This window comes from Vipera ursinii (genome assembly GCF_947247035.1).
Source record: "Vipera ursinii genome assembly, chromosome: 1".
In the NCBI taxonomy this organism is placed as follows: Eukaryota; Metazoa; Chordata; class Lepidosauria; order Squamata; family Viperidae; genus Vipera; species Vipera ursinii.
In genome coordinates this window covers 109,781,261-109,804,564 of record NC_139512.1, presented here as the reverse complement: position 1 = coordinate 109,804,564, position 23,304 = coordinate 109,781,261, and the positions used below count along the sequence as shown (strand labels likewise).

The following is a 23,304-nucleotide window of genomic DNA, read 5'->3' as shown; positions in this document are numbered from 1 at the left end:
TGCAATTTTTTGTCCAACCACCAGGTTCCCTCTTTTAAAGACAGGTGATTCAGAGGCAGGCCTTGTTTAATCACTACATCACTTCTCTGCAGTGGCATCCTCTCAGAAATTTTACTTGCCTTGACATAAAATTAAGAATTAGAAAGGAAATTAAAAACTAGTTATATCAGACCTTTGCTTGAGAGATCAGTTGAAAAAGAGTCCTCCTGGGTATGAGTATTGATTATATTGTTTTTATGGTTCGTTGGCATAGGACTAGATTGCTGTTATTTTGTTAGTTTTTGCTATTTAATTGGATATTTTAGTCTTATTTATGTATGATAACATTGTGAGCCTCAGAATTGGTCAACAATTAGAGCAGCAAATAAGTCTAGCAAAATAAATTATAAGTACATATTTTAGACAAATTAAAACTTATCTGATTTAGGATTTATGCTATTTGAAGAATTATCTGATTTGAAGTGAAATAAAATAAATTATTCTGGATTGATTAAAATATCACATTTTTTTTTAAAAAGGTAAATTGATGGGATTTAAATGACATAAAGTAGAATACTTCTTAGCTGATTACTGAATGACCAGTGAGAATGAATTTTAATCAGTTGTCTCATTGAAGATGTTTTATGTCTTATTTCAATCATAATGCCTATTAAGAGTTGTTGAATGAATTGCCAAATTCATACTGAATTATTGATATTGATACTATTAATTTGTGTCTCATTATTTGTGATTTATTGATCTTCTTTTTAATGCTTCAGATGCTGACAAAAGCAATTCAAAAGTAGAGTATTCTGTCGATAAGATTTGAGTCCATAAGGAAAAACATGCTTCTTACTGAGGATAAGCACTGATAAATATAGTCTAATCACTGTAGCTGATTCTGTGAAGTGCTTGCTAACATATGTAGTATCTCTTGTTAGATATTTAAATATATTAGAAATTACTTCATATCTACATAGTATTGGACTAGCATCAGGAAAACCCACAGTGTAAATCCAGCTCTGATACTAAACTCATTAGTTGACTTTGGACCAGTCACAGTCCCTCAGTTTAATTTACCATATCTCACAAGTTTGTTGTGGGGAAAAATTGGAAGAGGGGGGTCAGAGATGGTATAGGTTCTCCTGCTTGAGCAGGGGGCTGGACTAGAAGACCTCCAAGGTCCTTTCCAGCTCTACTCTATTCTAGTGTTCTATGCGTCACCTTGAGCTCCTGAAGGATAGATGGTATATAAATGTAATAAAATAAATAATTCCCAGGGGAAAAAAGAAAAATGCAGGATTATCTCAAGAATTCTCCTGTTTGCTTTTATCAAAATAATGTGGGCTACACCATTTCTGTCTTAATAGGATTCTTCTAAGACCATCCTAATAGAGATTTCAATAATAGCAATAATATTAGAAAAGCATTAGCATTATGCTTCCTACTTGTAGTGGTGATTGGATAAAAACTCCTTATCCTTTTTTTTGCCAGTGTTTTGCATTCTGTGTAAGCTAAAACAGTGATGTTGAAGGAGGGAAGAGTTCAATTTTTCAGATGAATTTAGAAATCATCTGTTAAAACTGGTAACTGGTAACTAAAAACCATTTGAGCACATCATGTTACAAGATTATTTCATTTAATGGCTGTTCTGATATACTATGTTAAGGGTTACTGTAGGGCAGAGGTCCCCACCCTTTGGGGCACCAGAGGCCAGTTCCCTGCAGAAAGGTTTTTCCATGGACTGGAGAATGTGTAGTTTTGTGTGCTGCCTGCATCCTGGGGATGGGCCTTTGCTTGTTTGTGCGGACCTGGTTGCTGACTTGCCACGTGGCCTGGTACTGGTCCATGGACCGGGGGTTGGGGACCCCTGCTGTAGGGTATTTAGATGAACTAAGCCAATTATAGCTTATCCAATAAATCATGAACGAAAAATATTAGCATGATGTATACTGGGGTGTCAAACTCACAATGTCACGTGACATATCGTGATATTTTTTTGCCATTGCCGGCAATAGGGTGGGCGCGGTTTTGCTATGATGCATCCGGCCCGTGGGCCGGCAGTTTGACACCCCTGATGTATACTCATATTTTTTTTAACTAACTTGTTTTAGACCAGTTTCACCAGTGCCTTCTAAGTCCACTCCACACAAATAGTAATTATTTAAACTTAAAATGGTTTTCTGTCCCTGTTTTAAGAATTTAAACTCATGTGACTGGAGAAACAACTGTGTCACTGTAAATTGTTAGCAGTCATTTTGGCTGTCTTAGAAGCTATGAAGAAATTGGTTAGTTTGAATTTATTTGAATTTTATTGAATTTATATACCGCCCTTTCCCATAGGACTCAGGGCAGTTTACAGGGTATATAAAACATCAATACAAAAATTAAGAGCAATTTAAAAAGATTAAACTAAATCCCTGAAAAAATATAAAACCCCAGTTAAAACCCCAATTAAAACTCAGCCTGGGCCGAAAAGCTCGAAGAGCCAGGTCTTCAGGTCTCGGCGAAATGATCGAAGGTCGGGGGCAGTCCTAAGCTCCACGGGCAGCTGGTTCCAAAGGGCAGGCGCCCCCACAGAGAAGGCCCTCCCCCTGGTTGTTATCCGCCGGCATTCTTTTACCGGCGGCACCCTGAGAAGGCCCTCCCTGTGGGAGCACACAGGACGAAGGGAGCTTGAGGCCGGCAGCAGGTGTTCCCTCAGATATCCCGGACTCAAGCCATTTAGGGCTTTATAGGTCATCACCAGCACCTTGAATCTCACCCGGAGGGCAACCAGAAGCCAATGCAGCTCGTAGAGCAGAGGTGTTACATGGGAGTAACGGGAAACCCCCATCACAACTCGCGCGGCTGCATTTTGCACCAGCTGAAGCTTCCAAGTGGTCCTCAAGGGCAGCCCCATGTAGAAAGCGTTGCAGTAGTCTAAACGGGAGGTCACGAGCGCATGAGTGACTGTGCGTAGGGCATCTTGGTCCAGATAGGGTCGCAACTGGCACACCAGGCGAACCTGGGCAAAAGCCCCCCTGGTCACGGCTCCTATATGGTCTTCAAAACTGAGCCGCGAATCCAGGAGGACACCCAAGTTGCGAGCCCTATCAACGGGGGGGGTAACACCTCACCCCCCCATCGTTAATGATGGAATAGTCTGGTTAACCCAAGATGCCGGTATGCACAGCCACTCAGTCTTGGCAGGATTGAGATGAAGCCTGTTTCTCCCCATCCAAACCCGGACCGCCTCCAGGCAGAGGGACATCACGGTGAGGGCATCACTGGGTTGGTTCGGGGTGGACACAAAAAGTTGGGTATCATCAGCGTACTGATGATACCCCACCCCAAAACCACAAATGATCTCGCCCAGCGGCTTCATATAGATCACAGGTCGGCAACCTGCGGCTCCGGAGCCGCATGCGGCTCTTTGAGCCGTCTCTTGCGGCTCCCAGCCGCCCGGTGCGCGCGCACCTCTTCCAACGGGCAGTGGTGCGCGCGCACCTCTCCAAATGGAGAGTGGCACCGCCCATTTGGAGAGGTGCACGCGCACCTCCCCGAATGGGCGGAGGTGCGCGCGCACCTCCCCAAACCTTTGGAGAGGTGCGCGCGTACCTCCGTGCGAATGGGCAGCGGTGCCGCTCTTTGAGGAAGCTGCCGCGGCCCGTCTGTGAAGCTGCCGAAAGCGGCAGCTTAGCAGACGGGCCGTGGCAGCTTCCGCAAAGAGCGGCGCCCCTGCCCATTCCGAGAGGTGCGCGCGCACCTCTCCGAACGACCGGAGGTGCGCGCGTACCTCCGCGCAAATGGGCAGCGGTGCCGCTCTTTCAGGAAGCCCGCCGCGGCCCGTCTGTGAAGCTGCCGAAAGCGGCAGCTTAGCAGACGGGCCGCGGCAGCTTCCGCAAAGAGCGGCGCCCCTGCCCATTCCGAGAGGTGCGCGCGCACCTCTCCGAACGACCGGAGGTGCGCGCGTACCTCCGCGCGAATGGGCAGCGGTGCCGCTCTTTCAGGAAGCCCGCCGCGGCCCGTCTGTGAAGCTGTCGAAAGCGGCAGCTTAGCAGACGGGCCGCGGCAGCTTCCGCAAAGAGCGGCGCCCCTGCCCATTCCGAGAGGTGCGCGTGCACCTCTCCGAACGACCGGAGGTGCGCGCGCACCTCCCCAAACCTTTGGGGAGGTGCGCGCGTACCTCCGCGCGAACGGGCAGCGGTGCCGCTCTTTCAGGAAGCTGCCGCTTTCGGCAGCTTCCTCAAAGAGCGACGCCGCTGCCCCTTCGCACGGAGGTACGCGCGCACCTCCCCAAAGGTTTGGGGAGGTGCGCGCGCAACTCCGGTCGTTCGGAGAGGTGCGCGCGCACCTCTCGGAATGGGCAGGGGCGCCGCTCTTTGAGGAAGCTGCCACGGCCCGTCTGCAAAGCTGCCGAAAGCGGCAGCTTTGCAGACGGGCCGTCGCCATCGGGCAACCGGGAACCGGTTCCATCTCATTTTTAAAAAAATGGCAGCCGCATGCGTCCGCGCATGCGCAAAAAACCTTTTTGCGCATGCGCGTGCATGGACACACGCACGCGGCTCCCTCTTTTTTTAATTTGTGATGGAACCGGTTCCCAGTGGCTCTTTTTCTTTTTTAGGTTGCCGACCCCTGATATAGATGTTGAACAGGAGGGGAGAGAGAACCGACCCCTGAGGGACTCCACAAACGAGAGGCCTCGGGGCGGATCTCTGCCCTCCCGTCAACACCAGCTGCAAGCGGCCCAGGAGATAGGAGGAGAACCACCGTAAAACGGTGCCTCCCACTCCCAACCCCCTGAGACGCTGCAGTAGGATACCATGGTCGATGGTATTAAAAGCCGCTGAGAGGTCTAATAGGACTAGGACAGAGGAACAACCCCTGTCCCGAGCCCGCCAGAGATCATTCACCAGCGCGACCAATGCCGTCTCCATGCTGTGCCCGGGCCTGAAACCTGATTGGTACAGGTCCAGATAATAATTGGTACGGGTCCAGATAGTTGATTTGGCAAAGAATGAGCTGATGCAGATATGTGTTTAATGATTAAGAAGGCATTTTCAGTAAATGAATAGAAACCTATACTTCACTTTAAAAAAAGTCAGAACTGATTAGGAGCCTGATGTAATAACTTCACCAGCTTTGAAAGTTTCCTGGAATGTTGTTGAGGAGCTCTTTTTTTACAGAGATGAAATCATTGTATGGAAAAGATGGTGGGCATGTAATTTTAAGCATGAATAAGTTAGGTAAAGTGGAGAGTGACAGAGCTGGAAGAATGAGCATATTGTATCAGGAAGGGGAATATGTTGACCTCCACTGTGAACAATGCTGCGTATAATATATACACTTGCATAAAGAGCGTGTTGGAGTTTTTTGATTGAGGGCTTTCTGGTATCTGTAATGTTGCTGTAGCAAATCTGCAATGTATTTGATCTGCTTAATATGGGCCTATTATATTTACTATCTGTCTTTTGTCTTAAAGCATACCATATATTATCAGGTTAAGTCTGCCATGTAATACCGCCTAAACAAATTTGAATTAGAATATTTGTCCATTTAGTCTACTGTTTCTAATTAAAATGTAACATTACAGCATCTGAATTTTAAAAGACAAGATGTTTTAAATCTAAAACGTTTACATCAGAGAGAGAATGAATATACCAATTGTCAATAGTTAGATCCTTCGCTCACTTTCTTTCATTACATTGTTTGTATGGGAGGTGAGGGGGAATAGCTATTTTAATTTGGCTTTAATACTTATTACCAAAGAAGAGTTCTGAAAAATACAGTATAACAACTCATATTCTAACACCTTATGTTGAATTAATAAAAGCTATAGCTGCTCTCCATCTGAAAGCCTCAGAAACGTAGAATAAATAATTCAGGAGGATGAAAGATTTCAGAGATGTTCTGTGTACATTATTATAGTAGTACTTAATGTCATTATAGGATTGAGTTCTTTGTATCAAATAATTCTATGTGATTTTTGTCCACTTTTGTCTCCACTTCATTATCTTACATTTTTCTTTTAAATTCAGTTTTAGACAGAATCAACAGGTTGTCATCAACTAAGTGGATTATGATGATGATGATCATGATGTTACAATTGGAATTACATACTGTAGAATAAGTTTCCTTCCAGCTACAAAAAATTATTTCTTCTATTTTTGTGAAGTATTGTGAGCTTAAGCTCCAGCTGGCTATTCATTTGTTTGTATCTTTTACAAAAACCATTTTGTAAATTTACTTTACATTTATTTTTAATCAAAACCCATTCACATCAGGAGAAGGGCGGTATATAAATCAAATAAATAAATAAATAAATAAATCTGCCTAAGGATGTCCATATTTAGTACTGCAGATGTGAATGGATTTTGTTCAAGCCCAAACTTCATTATTTTAGAAACTGGCCCCTTTCACTTATTGCACGTCCTCATTTATTTTTATTATTTTTAATTCCTGCAGTCACATTGCCTATGACAGTCCCCATCAGATTTAGTCATATGGAATAGACATTGAGCACTCCCATTATATGCCTGCCAGCTATATTGCATTTGTTACTTTTTGAAGTCCACACCTTAATGCAATACAGCTGTCTCTTTGGGAATTCATTATTAGGGTGCTTCATCCTTCTCTTTCCACTTACAAAAATCTCGTGCTAGTAATACTTTAGTGTACGGTGCATAAAGAAAACACAGATCTCTTTCTTACCTCCAAACCAAGTTTAGTTGAACAAGGATATTCTTGAGAAGGCTAATAACACGTGTCCTTTTCTGATCTATCTGTGATCACCTCTAGCCAAAATCACAAGCTAATAATATTTTATGTGATTTTTATTTCTCCAAGTGAATTTTGGCTCCCAGGAGTTTTCTTGCCAACTTTTTTAGACTTTGGTTGCCAATGTCTTTTTCCTAGATGTGAGATTGACTGCTCAAAGTCATCTGCCTGCCTGCCTCAGGGTCTACTGGTCTTTAACTACAGGTAGTCTTCAACTTACAACAGTTCATTTAGTGACCATTCAAAGTTACAACAGCACTGTAAAAAGTGACACGACCTTTTTTCACAGTTACAATCTTTGCAGCATCCCCATCATCAAAATTCCCATGATCAAAATTCAGATGCTTGGCAACTGGTTCATATTTATGACTGTTGCTGTGTCTCAAGGTCATGTGATCGCCTTTTGCAACTGCCTAACAAGCAAAGTGAATGAGAAAGACAGGTTCACTTAACAGTTGGGTTACTGACTTATTAACTACAGTGATTCACTTGATAACTGAGGCAAGATAGGTCGTAAAATGGAGCAAAACTCACTTAACACATGTCTCATTTTGCAACAGAAATTTTAGGCTCAATTGTGGTCGTAACTTAAGGACTACCTGTAGTAGACCAAACTGGCTCTCCAGTTTGAATATCGGCAAAGCAAAATGTTATATCAAGTGTATTCAGATTTTCATTTTAACTTTTTCTTTTGTGGTGATAGGTTAAGTTATTAGAACCAGGTACTTTTACCCTCTCCATGGCCATACTTGAGCTTTCTCTTTAAAGTTTTAAAGCACTTGGCCACAGCATTTTAGTCTGATATTGGACAATCATGATAGAAATAGTCAAGAATCAACTTTCATTGAATCTTGGCTCAGAATGGTTGAAGGAACTCTAGATTTTTGCAGGCTTCCTCTTTTCTTGAAAAGAGAACAATGAAAGTAACAGAACAAAATCATGTTAAGCTGTCCAATAAATATTACAAAGACAGAGGAGGTGGATTGAGGAGTACATGTGATCCATTGCTGATTTCAGGAGGACTTAAATGCAGTTAATTGGAATCTAACTTGCTATCATGCCTGTAATGTATACTCTATCTGGGTACAGACAGACTTGTTTTCAATTTTTTTTTAAAAAAAATGGCAGCATCCAGGTTTCCCTCAGCATCCCCACGTCCGTTTCAACGCTCTTCTAATTTGAGAATAGGGACTCCTGACCTGCAGTGTCAAGTTCTAGCTATGCTGTTGATCTTTAAATGTTTCTTTCTCACCTACTTTATATATTTGCTGCACATGCATACACTTCCTTTTTTCCCACTTGATTATAAGCCAAATATAAACTTAAGCCAAATAGTGTGATCTCATTACTCCATCTGCTCTGCATGCCTCAGATGTTCCTGTCTGAAGTGTCTGTACCTGGCAACATTTTTAAGCAAAAAAAAAAAAAAAAGATTGACGATTAATTATGTACCATCAAGTCAATGTCTACTCTTAGTGACCACACAGATAGATGGATTTTTCTCCAAGACAATAAACAAAGAACTTTTGGATTAAATTATGCACAACCATGTTAAAAGTGTCACTTTCTGTTTTGAGTCCCAAGATTGAGACTCCAAATAATAATCATTTGACGTACATTTGAGTTTGTTTGGAACTTTAAAAGCAAAGCTTTTAAATGCTATCCGATACAAACAGCTTTTTAAAGTGTTTATAACACATAAAAAATGTCTTACAGTACAATAACAGATCAGAACAGTATTCAGTTTAAAAATGAGTTGCAAATATAAATGGCATGAAATTGACTTTATCTTGTTTTTTTCACTGCTGACATTTTCTACTATTAGGCCCTTCACCTCTGCAGACTATAATCAAGCAACTAAACCTTCTTTCTCCCATTTTTATCTCAAACATCAGCAATGCCGGTGGCCTGGGGAGTGAGTAAAAATTTACTGTTTATGTTGAAGCTATGAACAGCCCTGTTACACTTAGTTGTACTTAGCAAAAGTGTATGGTCTGGGTTTTTGTTTTTTTGTGCTAGAATCATTGTTAGATCAACATCTTAAGAATAAAGATATATTCTGAGAGAGAGAGAGAGAGAGAGAGAGAGATTGTAAATTGGGCCAAAATATACTGTATCATCTGCTGTAGAAATGCTGTGGATGCTGACATGAAGATGATTATAATAAGTTTCATATTGCTGGTATCTGAAATTTGTGTATTTTTTAATAACATCTTGGCAAAAATTGAAAGCAAATAATTTTTCTGATGGCAGTCTTGTTTAATTTGTTACTGTTCTTTAGTAAGTATTGAGTATTATTTGTAAATTCCTGAAAAAAGTTTAAAGTTGGTTTTTTTTTTGCTGTGTATTGATAAGAGGCCTTGCTAACCACTTATGAAGAGGCACTTCCATTAAAGCCACATGCATTAAAGCCGAACATTGACAGAACAGATATGCTCTATCCTTTGAATAGATCTGCTAATGAAAATTGTTTGATAAAATTAGTGGATTTAAGATTGGGATTTTTTTTTAATGTACATTCTTGGACTATAACATTACCCGAACATTTTTTGTCCATTCTGGTTCAGCGGAAATAGTATGTAGTATTTATATAAAAATACCAAGAAAATTAAAAATACATTGTAAGTATAAGATACTTTTGATCCTCCCCTCCCTCAATTTACTGCTGTCAAAAATAAACATATATATAAATGTTCCATGAAATGGGAACCTGTTAAGAAGATTTAGGTTTAAGTTTAGAACAAGATTTCTGACATCAAAGATCTGTTCTATGAAAGTAAAACTGCCAAAACTATTTTAGGACATGAGAAAATTTGCAAATATTATGAAGCAACGTTAACAATTTTTATTCATTAATGAGAGTGCTTTGCTGGTCTATATTAACATCCACTTGTGCCAGATGTTTTGGAATATCAGAACTAAGATCAGCAGGTTGCATAATTCTATGTTTTAAGCAGTGTAAACTTTGTTCTGTGAAACAGTAAGATGAAAGGGGAATCCCCAGTGGTAGTTTATTCTGTTTTTTATCAATGTCTCAGTGTGCCCTGGTACTCCCAGAAAAGGTCTGGTGTTTCAGTTTCCCACTGCCCTTAGAAGCTTCCTCATGAACTAAGTGTTTTCCAGATTTTTTTTTATCTTCTGGAAGAAATGAAAGCCATTGTTAGAATAGTGCCCATGTTCAAACAATTATACCTATTTTCAAGATCCAGGTCACTTGAAAGTTATATTGGAAAGATATTGTTTACTCTTTCTTAATTCTCCAAACCTTTAGCCTTTGAAGACAAGATCTATGTTTTATTTCTAAAGTCATATTGTTTATTTCTATGGAATGAGTCCATATTATTTTGATATCTATCATAGAGGCCACATCTGCCAGCATTTCCTTAGCATCCTTAAGCGGATTCTAGACCAGATCTCCTGAAGGCTTTATCTTGTTTTTGGTTTTATTTAGTTAAAGGTAAAGGTAAAGGTTCCCCCGCACATGCGTGCTAGTCGTTTCCGACTCTAGGGGCCAGTGCTCATCTCCGTTTCAAAGCTGAAGAGCGAGCGCTTGTCCGAGGACGTCTCCGTGGTCATGTGGCCGGCATGACTAGACGCCAAAGGCGCACGGAACGCTGTTACCTTCTCACCGTAGTGGTCCCTATTTTTCTGCTTGCATTTTTACGTGCTTTCGAACTGCTAGGTTGGCAGAAGCTGGGATGAGTAACAGGCACTCACTTTGTTACGCGGCACTCGGGATTCGACCTGCCAAACTGCCGACCTTCCGATCGACAAGCTCAGCGTCCTAACCCACTGAGCCACCGCGTCCCTTATTTAGTTACTAGCATGCTAATTTAAATATCTATTTAGAGATTGTTTTCTCCCAGATTTTACCGGCAGTATAAATTTGTTAGATTATTAAAGAATTTGTATTAATCATTACTTTTGCATTGCCTGTTTTGCTGACCATAGTCTATTCAGAAAAGCTATTTCATACTACTGTATTGATAACTACCACTGTGATTTGTATCACATATCCTCCTCTTTTTATTTCTGGGTTGCAAACAGCAAATTACCGTATTCCATCATTGTCTCCTAAATCCGAAGTGTTAAAGGAATCCTTGAGAATATATTTTAAATGAACCGCTCGCTGACTAGAACTAGCATGAAGAATGAAACAAGAATAGAAGAGGAATTTATCATTCTGAGAAGACAAATGAGCAGATTCAGTTTACTTGAAGCCAGGCTTTTAAAAGGAGTGGGGGCTGGGGATGAGTATCTTATACAATGAGTGAGTATCTCTGGAATTAGGGATAAGCATAAAGAAAGCCTCACAGTTGAAGAGATAAAGAGGTTTTTGTTACCTGTGATCTGGTTATTTTAAAAAAGTACTGTAACCCCAAGTCTGTGATGACCTACTTGATGTTTCCCAGCAACTGGAAATACCTGTTCTTAGAAGCAGTGTTACAGCCGTTTATCTTTATAAGAACTTGTTTAAATGTAAATACACTTGCTCATCTGGTTTGAGTTATACTTCCTGGTATCGTGGAAGTGTTGATGTGTCCTGCTGCTAAAAATCACAACATAATGTACATATGGGGAGTGTTGGCATGGATCTTCCTACTATTTGGGAGTCACTTAATTAAACTCCGTGATATAAACATTGAAGATAAGCCCTGCATTCTCTTGCACAAGGATTAATAGGCCTTGTATTCTATTTTTTCTGCTGATTTTGGTTGCAGAGAACAGAGAAAAGAAAAAATAGCTTTTTAGATGATGTTTGGAAGAAGCCAACCATTTATATATAGAAAAAATAAAATATTTTGTGCCATGTGGTGAGGATGCAGGGTAGGTTATGTCTCCCATTGTCTTATAAGTAGCATGAGAAATTATTGTTCTGTAACTGAGCCAGTTTTATAGGCATTAGAAATATATAATGGAATGGAAGTTACATACGAATTGCAGTTTTCTCTCAGAACAAGGGTGCATAATTCTGTGGATGGGCCAAAAGATTTCCCTGGTGACCTCAGGACACACATTTAAATGGATTTAATTTTAAATGTAATGGTATAGTGGCACTGGATTACTTTACTACACTTAGTATGATTTATTCTCCTAATTTTTAATAATATTTACCATTTTTGAACATTAAAAATCACATTTGTAATTAATTTTAGAAAAGTTATTGGAAACCAGAGTGTTTTTGGAAGCAGATAATGCCCTGGGACCTTTGTTTCTGCATTTTTATCTTCTGCATGATCAAGTTGATCATGTAATGCACTGTACTTAAGTAAATTAAACAGATTTTATTTTCCTGGGCTCCAAGATCACTGCAGATGGGGACTGCAGCCAAGACGCTTGCTCCTAGGGCGGAAAGCCATGGCAAATCTAGACAGCACACTAAAAGCAGAGACATCACCCTGCCAACCAAAGTGCATATATTCAAGGCTATGGTCTTCCCAGTTGCAATGTATGGATGTGAAAGTTGGACCATAAGAAAGAGTGCCAAAGAATTGAGGACTTTGAACTATGGTGCTGGAGAAGATTCCTGCAAGTTCCTTGGACTGCAAGGTGATCAAATCGGTCAGTCTTAGAGGAGATCAATCCTGACTGTTCTTTAGAAGGCCAGATCCTGAAGTTGAAACTCAAATACTTTGGCCACCTAATGAGAAGGAAGGACTCACTGGAGAAGAGCCAAATGCTGGGAAAGGTTGAGGGCAAGAGAAGAAGGGGACAACAGAGAATGAGGTGGCTGGATGGAGTCACTGAAGCAGTAGGCGTGAGGTTAAATGGACTCCAGAAGATGGTAGAGGACAGGAAGGCCTGGAAGAATGTTGTCCATGGGGTCGCGATGGGTTGGACACGACTTCGCAGCTAACAACACCAAGTAAATTAAACTGATTTGCTATGCTTGATTAATATTAATTTTAATTACTGTGTAAATAACGTAGATATGGTATTTGCTACCAGATGTCCATTCCAAATTTACACTTACACACATGCCCTAAGGCAGGGGTCCCCAACCCTCAGTCCATGGAACAGTACCGGGCCACGGCATGCCAGCAACCGGTCCGCACAAACAAGCAAGGCCCCATCTGCAGGATGCAGGCAGCACACAAAAACACGCACCCTCTGGTCCACGGAAAAACCTGGTGCCCAAAAGGTTGGGGACCTCTGCCCTAAGGCTTCTTGCCTGCCTGCTTACTTTCCTATTCCTGCTTATTTAGCAAACTGGCTGTAACCTTTAACTGTTTGTTCTAAGAGTAGGAAAATTACCCTTAATTCAATTACCACTTGTTCCCCAAGTGGTAATTGTAGCTGTAGATTAAACAACTAAAGCATATTTCAATTGTTCTTGCTAATGTGGGTTCTTTAAAATGTATTGCTACAAAGACCCCAAAACAGAAAATCCTATGGCTCAATATTCTTTCATAGGGAGAATAGCATCCTCTTAATATTACCATAGTGAAACCTTTTCCTGAATGGTTACATTTAATCTAACTGCTAATTGACTTACTGTTATCAGCGTTTTTTCTAGTTATGAGTCTTTGGAATGTGTTTGCTTGCTGATTTGGCAAGCTTACAAATGCACCTTACAAAACCAATCCCATATCCTTGGAAAACCCTTTTGTTATGTTACTTTTTAAAAATTGTTTCCTGCTCTCTTTTCAGTCATGTTTTAAATTCTTTTACACCAATTTGTGTGCCAAACTGAAAACAATTGGATTTTTTCAAATTATGTTTTATATTTAAAGTAAACTTAATCTCTAAATTCTCCTCCTTTTTTTGTTTGTTTTGTAACACACACACACACACACACACCCTCTGTGTGAAAATTACTTGCTCAGAACTAGGCTCTGGTTTTAAACCTCGCATTGTGTTTTTTTTAATCCCATTTATATCCCGCCCTTCTCCGAAGACTCAGGGCGGCTTACAATCTAAAGCACAAATCAATGTGCTTAGCAATAGCCTTCATTCTATGTATATGCCTGCTTATTAGGGCTTTCCCCCCCCCCAAAGCGGCATTATTACAAAGTCAGCTTATTGCCCCCAACAATCTGGGTCCTCATTTTACCTACCTCAGAAGGATGGAAGGCTGAGTCAACCTTGAGCCTGGTGGGACGCGAACCTGCACTGTTGTGCCCTTTATTATTATTATTTTTAGCCTGGACCTGTTTCCTGCAGTTAGACCGCAGAATTGTGATCCTGGGGCAAAGAATCCACAGGTAATGTCTTTCCTTAATGTAGTTTCCTGCTTGGAAGGATTTTTTCAATTGTGCATCCAATGTCCAGAAAAAGTTGGAAATATAACATTTCAACTTTCTCCATTTCCCAGCATAATTTAGAACAAAGTTGTCAAGCTCCCAAAAACTGGAAAAAAAATATTTGACCGATCATTTCTTTTCTTGCCTTTGCTTCTTTGGTTTATTATATTTAACAAGAGAGATTTTTCTTCCTTAGTAGCCATCTTGATAGAACACATAGACCAGTAGACGCATATGGGCTTTTTCGCCCTACAATTCCATAGTAACTTTCAGAACAATAGTACATGTGGGAGTCTTGGTGCTCTCTGAACTTGGTTGTTTTCTTGCAGACATTTTGTTACCCAAACTAGGTAACATCATCAGTTTGGTTTATGAAACATCTACCAAAACAACAACAACAACAAAAACCCACCCAAAGCCCAGAGAGCTCCAAGGATCCTGAGCTCTCTTGAGCTACAAACATTCTCCTTTATCAATAGAACATGTCCCCATATGCCGTAGTGGTTTGATAGTGCAGAATATTTCAGAAAGTTTTGAATCCTCATTTTGTTGACAATATTCATTTTTAATATTCTGGTGTGTCCCAAGGGTGCTTTTCAAAAGGCAACTGGACTTTTCAAGGAAAAAAAAACCCAAGAAAGTCCAGTTGCCTTTTGAAAAGCACCTTTGGGACATCCATGATCTGGATGATTGATTCTCTCCATAAACACTCTAGTGTGTCATTTCCTTTTGGATCTTTTTCTGGTACTTCTGCTTGACCTCTTCAGCACATTCACTGTCTATGGCACAAAAAGTTGTTTTCCTTTAGAGAAGCTCAGTGGAATGAATGTTCATGTGTAAACTAGAAATCCATCCAAAGACTTACTTCGCTGATTCATGAAAGTCAGTAGTTTGCAGCTAGATTTTAGTATGCCCTAATTATCTGGGTAAGGGACGCGGTGGCTCAGTGGGTTAGGACACTGAGCTTGTCGATCAGAAGATCGGCAGTTTGGCGGGTCGAATCCCGAGTGCCGCGTAGCAGAGTGAGTGCTTGTTACTCGTCCCAGCTTCTGCCAACCTAGCAGTTCGAAAGCACGTAAAAATGCAAGTAGAAAAATAGGGACCACTACGGTGAGAAGGTAACAGCGTTCTGTCCGCCTTTGGCGTCTAGTCATGCTGGCCACATGACCACGGAGACGTCCTCGGACAACCGCTGGCTCTTCGGCTTTGAAACGGAGATGAGCACCGGCCCCTAGAGTTGGAAACGACTAGTACGCATGTACAGGGGAACCTTTACCTTTACCTTTAATTATCTGGGTAATGAAAGATCTAGTCACAATCATTTGAAGAATACCATATTGCCCTAGGAAAGGAAGGAGAAGCAAAGTATCTTTCTTCAGGGCTTTTTAAGAGAAGGATTTGAAGTTTTAGATTCAGACATAGAAAAAACAGAATGTAGTGCTATCTTGAAAGTTCCATTGACTTGTTAATGGAACAGCTGGTTGAAGGAAGTGTGGTGCCTGATTACAGCCATTTGAACTTTGACTCTAGAAACTTTGAGATCATATGTCTTAAAATAAGGCTGGGGAAAAGTCAGTTCTTTCATTGTTCTGTTTCTACTCAATATGAGTCTAAATTGGTCTTCTTCCAAGTATAGGGCATCATTACTATCTGAGGTTTTTTAAGAAGATAAAGTTGAGTTCAGGTAACTCAGTATATTCGGGACTAAGTCAGCCATTAGAACTGAGGGATCAAGAGCTTGAGAATCAACAGCTGTTAATTTAGAGGCGTTTCCTTCTCAGATATGTTGAATAGTCACATTATTATTACATTTCTTAATATCTCACCTGTGGGAGTGGTTCATTTATTGGATACTGATTAATGGGAGTCAGGGTAGTATCGGAAGAAAAAAATGCAATTTCAGGAAAAATGTTTTTACAGTAACTACTATAGGTATGCAGTGTTGCTATAAGACTTCTCAATGCTAATTTATTTATTGATATCCCATCTTTATTTTTATTTTTTTTTACAAATAACTCAAAGCAATGAACATGTATAACATACCTTCCTCTTATTTTCCCCACAGCAACCCTGTGAGGTGGGTTGGGCTAAGAGAAGAGTGACTGGCCCAAAGTCACACAGCTAGTATTCATAGCTAAGACGAGACTTGAATTCACGTCTCCCATTTTCTAGGCTGGTGCCTTAACCACTATACCAAATTAACTCTAATCCTCTGAAGGCAATTTGACTTTCTTCCATTCCTATCCTGCTCTCTCTCTCTCTATCGTAGTCACATTAGTACAGTTATATTGTTGTTAATACAACAACTCTATCCTATTGCTATTAATGTAACTGTTCCAAAACCTAATGGCATATTGATCCCATTCATATCAGCACTCTGTTGGGACTACTGTCTTCCATCTTTGTTTCTCTGAAGGATAGTCTAGTTCAGGGGTCGGCAACCTCGGCTCTTTTATGACTCGTGGACTTCAACTCCCAGAATTCCTGAGCCAGCTATGCTGGCTCAGGAATTCTGGGAGTTGAAGTCCACGAGTCATAAAAGAGCCGAGGTTGCCGACCCCTGGTCTAGTTGGTCTTATAGCAGAGATGTGTTATTTATCAAACAATTGTTGCTGTTTTGTTATCCTTCCTTGGCTGCTGTCTTCAAGCTCCCTTCTTTACTCCTTAAATCTGTAGAGGGGAAAAATATTGTTCATACAGCAATAACATTATCTGCAAAACTCATTTTGAACAAGTTCATCTGCTCAGTCATACAACTGCCCACTTTCCAAGTGCTGTTGTGCCTCTTTACTTTTTAAGGATGAGTCAATTTGTAGCTTGAACTGAGTTGGAAGATTGAAACCATGGCCTATTATTACCTGGTGAATGGAAGTTTTCACCAAAACCCCAGGTAAAAAAAATAAATTCCTTGAAATATTTTAAATAGTTTTTGTGTGTATATACACATGGGCAGAGCCAACAGGAAGCAGAGCAGGGAATAAAGGAGCATTGTGATATTACCCAGAATGAAAGAGCAATTTTGATTACGCAAGTTGTTTGGAATGAGTTTTTTTTTCCTTTTTCATTCTTAGTGAAAACAATTATACGTTCAAAGTAAACGTAGTTCATTTTGTTTTTCCTACATTTTGTTTGGAAGTACTGCAGAAGAAGGCTGGTTAATGATTGCCACGGGTGGTAAATGAGTGACTAGGGCAGAACAGAAACGAAGCAGTAAGCTGAGATAATTTTTCCTGTTTGAAATGTTTGAAACAAATTTGATAATGTAAGTATGTAAAAATAGCTGGTTCTTTCTGCTTGAATAGATTGAACACAGCTGCACTTAGCAGCAGCTTGTGTTCTTTAATGGTGCTTCCTCCCCTGCCCCCACTCCACCATTTATTTCTGACTTTCCTTCTTCCTTAGAAAGAAAGAAGCATTGACTGGTTAGTAATAACTGCATGGCTTTTTAATTTACTGTTTCGTTTTCAGGAAATGTAGCATTCTTTATATGACGCGCCACATAATGCTTAGAATATGAAGTGGGCCCCAAAATAACTGATTAAGTGCTGGATTAGTTAGTGGCAGGCTAGAGAAAAGAAAAAGTTTATAATTGAAATATTCTCAGTTTGTTGTTTGACTAATTAACATCCTCAAAATACAGCCTTTTGTTTTCCTTTGTTATTTACTGAATTAGAAAGGTGCACTTTGCATCTAAATTGATAAGGAAGTAGAAATTTTAGTATTATTGAAAACTATATTCACCAGACAAACAAATGTACAATGTAATTTTTATCACAATTTATATTGGTGGAATAGCAAGCTTGATGAACTTTGCTAGCATAGATTTCAAAAGTTGTAAAATTACATAGAATTTTATATGCCAGTTAATTTTATGTTGGAGTGTTTATTTGTCAGCTTATAAGTCCTGTCCTTCATTCACGAGCTCAAATGGTTTATGAATCCCTCATCCTATTTCTCTCCATGATAACCTGTGAGATGGCTTGTGCTGAGAATGAGTAACTCGCCCAAAGTTGCCTGGTAAAACTTCCATGGCTTATAGTAAGTTAGTATTTGGTGCTCTCTGTTCCTGGTCCAACACTTTAACCTTTGTACCACAATGGCTCTTTTGATATACTCCCTGAGGTACTATATACAATTTCTGCAAATACTTGGCTAGTAGATTAAGGAGCCCTCTGAAGAGAGACCTGAGTTGCAGAAGCTGATTAGTGAAGATCCCTTCAACCTGAGCTCAACTATATAGACATTGTTTTTTGGACATAATATAGAGATGGTTTTTCATTGACTTCTCATTTTGGCTTTCCCATCTAAGAAATGGCAGTATTTTCATTCTCTTGGAGGGCATTGTGGTTTGTGTGGGGGCTTAATCTGAATTTATATAGATTCCTACCAGTAGTTGTAGACCTGATTAAACATTACCTTGCCTTGCTTTGCTGTCTTCTTCCTACCTTACCTTTCTCAATCTACTTTTTGTTGTTGGTAATTCATTACATATGCAATTTTCTTCATGTTTATAAATCACATAATAAAATTAGATTGAGATTTGACTTTGTGAAGTACCTAGAAGACATAATTACCATAAGGAGCAACAGTAAATCCTAGATAGGTAGGCATCCAAAGAGAGCTTCTTATCTCCCATTAGTGCTGATTTGTAGAAGGCTGCGTTTTTCACCCTTATCTTTTCTTAAAATGAAGTGAATCATGGGTTACATTAATTATAGTACCAGTGTGAAGATGTAATGGAGGCTTGGATTATAGGTTAGCACACTGTGATGAAAATATAATCTTTACTAGACTTCCATTGCTGTCCTTATAGAGTGAAGCAAAGTAAGCTTATATTTTTCTGTTTCACTTATTGCTTAGTAGCTTGAAGGTTCCAGATAAAATAATTTCAGTGATCAATCAGCTACCACCCACATTTTCAGTAATCATAACCTATAAAAGTTTTAATCCAATGATTCTTGTACTTTAAAGATAGAGGCTAGTAAGGTAAAAGTTTCTGATTCTGCTGCCAAAGTAAGTCATTTTCTGAATGTGGACCAGATCACAGAAACATTCAAAACCACGAAATGAGTAGTGACACAGTTGTTGCCTCAAGAGAATCGGAAGAATACATAAGTTCAAACCTTGGAACTAAAGTTGAAACTATAAAAAAGAATGTTTTTTTTGTTATTTTAGTTTGAACATATCTTGTATTGTAGGACTTCCTAATTCTATGCAATAAAGTCATCTAAACTTGTCTAGTCTGCAAAGTGAGAAAGTCTGTTGTTGGTGAAATGAAGAGCAGATTGTCAGATCACTGCTCCCATTGTTGTTGTTAGTTGTGAAGTCGTGTCTGACCCATCACAACCCCATGGACAATGTTCCTCCAGGCCTTCCTGCCCTCTACCATCTTCTGCAGTCCATTTAAGCTCACACCTACTGCTTCAGTGACTCCATCCATCCATCTCCTTCTCTGGCATCCCCTTCTTCTATTGCCCTCAATCTTTCCCAGTGAGTCCTTCCTTCTCATTAGGTGGCCAAAGTATTTGAGTTTCAACTTCAGGATCTGGCCTTCTAAAGAGCAGTCAGGGTTGATCTCCTCTAGGACTGACTGGTTTGAATGCCTTGCAGTCCAAGGGAGTCGCAGGAGTCTTCTCCAGCACCATAGTTCAAAGGCCTCAATTCTTTGGCACTCAGCCTTTCTTACTGGTCCAACTTTCACAACCATACATTGCAACTGGGAAAACCATGGCCTTGACTATACACACTTTTGTAGGCAGGGTGATGTCTCTGCTTTTTAGTATGCTGTCTAGATTTGCCATAGCTTTCCTCTCCAGGAGCCAAGCATCTTTTAATTTCTTGGCTGCAGTCCCAATGTGCAGTGATCTTGGAGCCCAGGAAAATAAAATCTGTCACTACCTCCATTTCTTCCCCATCTATTTGCCAGGAATTGAGAGGGCCGGATGCCATGATCTTGGTTTTCTTAATGTTAAGTTTTAAGCCAACTTTTGCACTCTCCTTCTTCACCCGCAACAAGAAGTTTTTTAGTTCCTCTTCACTTTCTGCTATTAGAGTCGTATCATCTGCATATCTTAGGTTGTTGATATTTCTCCCGGCAATCTTAATTCCAACTTTTGATTCATCTATCCCTGCCTTTCTCATGATGTGCTCTGCATATAAGTTAAATAGGCAGGGTGACAGTATACAGCCTTGCCGGACTCCTTTCCCAATTTTGAACCAATCAGTGGTTCTGTGTCCAGTTTTCACTGTTGCTTCTTGGCCCGCATATAGGTTTCTCAAGAGACAAATAAGATGGTCTGGTACTCCCATCTCTTTAAGAACTTGCCACAATTTGTTGTGATCCACACAATCAAAGGCTTTGGCATAGTCAATGAAGCAGAAGTAGATGTTTTTCTGCAACTCCCTACTTTCTCCATGATCCCGCGTATTCCTCTGACTCTTCGAAATCCTGCCTGTACTTCTGGTAGTTCTCAATCTGCATACTGCTGGAGTCTAGCTGGTAGGATTTTAAGCATAACTTTACTAGCATGTGAAATGAGTGCAATGGTGCGATAGTTTGAACATTCTTTGGCATTACTTTTCTTTGGAACTGAAATGTAAACTGACCTTTTCCAATCCTGTGGTCACTGTTGAGTTTTCCAAATTTGCTGGCAAATTGCGTGTAGCACCTTTACTGCATCGTCTTTTAAGATTTTGAATAGCTCAGCTGGAATACTGTCACCTCCACTAGCTTTGTTGTTGCTCAGATTTCCTAAGGCCCATTTCACTTCACATTCTAGGATGTCTGGCTCAGGGTCAGTGACCGCCCCATCGTGGTTATTTGGGACGTTAAACTCATTCTTGTATACCGTATATACTTGAGTATAAGCCGAATTTTTCAGCCCACTTTTTGGGCTGAAAAATTCCACTTCGGCTTATACTCCAGTCAACAAAAAAAACTTACCAAGGACTTGTGCGCGGCCGAGGCTTTGGAGCTTCCGGGATCGCGCTCACCTCTCCCAAGCCACCGCCGTCCGTAGACCTGCCGAAGTTTGGGGAGGTTTGGGGAGGTGCGCGCGCACCTCCCCAAACCTCCCCAAACGAAGCCGGGTCTCCGTTCCTCTGCGCCCTGCCTGCCTGCTTCTTTCCACAGCGGAAAGAAGCAGGCAGGCAGGGCTCGGAGGAACGGAGACCCGGCGACGTTTGGGGAGGTTTGGGCGCCTCTCCAAATATCCCCAAACGTCGCCGGGTCTCCGTTCCTCTGCGCCCTGCCTGCCTGCTTCTTTCCACAGCGGAAAGAAGCAGGCAGGCAGGGGGCGGAGGAACGGAGACCCGGCGACGTTTGGGGAGGTTTGGGCGCCTCTCCAAATATCCCCAAACGTCGCCGGGTCTCCGTTCCTCTGCGCCCTGCCTGCCTGCTTCTTTCCACAGCGGAAAGAAGCAGGCAGGCAGGGGGCGGAGGAACGGAGACCCGGCGACGTTTGGGGAGGTTTGGGCGCCTCTCCAAATATCCCCAAACGTCGCCGGGTCTCTGTTCCTCCGTGCCCTGCCTGCCTGCTTCTTCGTCGCCGGGTCTCCGTTCCTCCGCCCCCTGCCTGCCTGCTTCTTTCCGCTGTGGAAAGAAGCAGGCAGGCAGGGCACAGAGGAACGGAGACCCGGCGACGTTTGGGGATATTTGGAGAGGCGCCCAAACCTCCCCAAACGTCGCCGGGTCTCCGTTCCTCCGCCCCCTGCCTGCCTGCTTCTTTCCGCTGTGGAAAGAAGCAGGCAGGCAGGGCGCAGAGGAACGGAGACCCGGCGACGTTTGGGGATATTTGGAGAGGCGCCCAAACCTCCCCAAACGTCGCCGGGTCTCCGTTCCTCCGCCCCCTGCCTGCCTGCTTCTTTCCGCTGTGGAAAGAAGCAGGCAGGCAGGGCACAGAGGAACGGAGACCCGGCGACGTTTGGGGATATTTGGAGAGGCGCCCAAACCTCCCCAAACGTCGCCGGGTCTCCGTTCCTCCGCCCCCTGCCTGCCTGCTTCTTTCCGCTGTGGAAAGAAGCAGGCAGGCAGGGCACAGAGGAACGGAGACCCGGCGACGTTTGGGGATATTTGGAGAGGCGCCCAAACCTCCCCAAACGTCGCCGGGTCTCCGTTCCTCCGCCCCCTGCCTGCCTGCTTCTTTCCGCTGTGGAAAGAAGCAGGCAGGCAGGGCACAGAGGAACGGAGACCCGGCGACGTTTGGGGATATTTGGAGAGGCGCCCAAACCTCCCCAAACGTCGCCGGGTCTCCGTTCCTCCGCCCCCTGCCTGCCTGCTTCTTTCCGCTGTGGAAAGAAGCAGGCAGGCAGGGCACAGAGGAACGGAGACCCGGCGACGTTTGGGGATATTTGGAGAGGCGCCCAAACCTCCCCAAACGTCGCCGGGTCTCCGTTCCTCCGCCCCCTGCCTGCCTGCTTCTTTCCGTTGTGGAAAGAAGCAGGCAGGCAGGGCACAGAGGAACGGAGACCCGGCGACTGTGTATTCAGGCTTGCAAAATGGCGGATCGAGCCTCTGCTGGCGGCAGAGGCTTGCAGAACGGCGGATCGGCTTATACTCGAGTCAACAACTTTTTCCAGTTTTTGGGGGTGAAATTTGGGGTCTCGGCTTATACTCGAGTCGGCTTATACTCAAGTATATACGGTAGTTCTTCTGTGTAGTTTTGCCACTTCTTCTTAATCTCTTCTGCCTCTGTTAGGTCCCTGCCATTTTGTTCCTGTATCATGCCCATCTTTGCATGAAACGTTCCCTTCATCTCCAATTTTCTTGAAGAGATCTCTGGTCCTCCCTATTCTATTGTTTTCTTCTATTTCTTTGCACTGTTTATTTAAGAAGGCATTCTTATCTCTTCTAGCTGTTCTCTGGAATTCTGCATTCAATTGGGTGTATCTTTCTCTTTCTCCCTTACCTTTCACTTCCCTTCTTTCCTCAGCTACTACAAAGCTTCCTCAGACAGCCATTTTGCTTTCTTGCATTTCTTTTTCTTTGGGATGGTTTAAGTTGCTACCTCTTGTACAATGTTGCGAAACTCCGTCCATAATTCTTCAGGCAATCTGTCTATCAGATCTATTTCCTTAAATCTATTTGTCACCTCTACTGTATATTCATCAGGGATATGATTTAGTTCATATCTGAGTGGCCTAGTGCTTCTCCCTAGTTTCTTCAATTTAAGCCTAAATTTTGCAGTGAGAAGCTCATGATCTGAGCCACAGTGAGCTCCTGGTTTTGTTTTTACTGACTGTATAGAGCTTCTCCAACTTTGGCTGCAGAGCATATAGTCAATCTGATTTTTGTGTTGACCATCTGGTGATGTCCATGTGTAGA

At 41.9% G+C, this 23,304-nt stretch overlaps 1 protein-coding gene across 9 annotated transcripts in view; it reads left to right on the top strand.

The window, feature by feature from the left end:
- RASSF7 (Ras association domain family member 7) overlaps positions 1 to 23,304 on the top strand; it is a 69,079-nt gene that overhangs the window by 20,795 nt on the left and 24,980 nt on the right. For 3 of the 9 annotated variants that reach the window (XM_083348292.1, XM_083348284.1, XM_083348291.1), the window contains exon 1: positions 17,069 to 17,244. The exons of 3 other annotated variants lie outside the window; for them this stretch is intronic. The gene's annotated coding sequence lies outside the window, so the exon portion shown is untranslated. Of the gene's footprint in view, positions 1 to 17,068; positions 17,245 to 23,304 lie in introns of those variants that run through there. 3 more of the 9 variants (XM_083348287.1, XM_083348286.1, XM_083348290.1) reach the window with 3 other exon arrangements.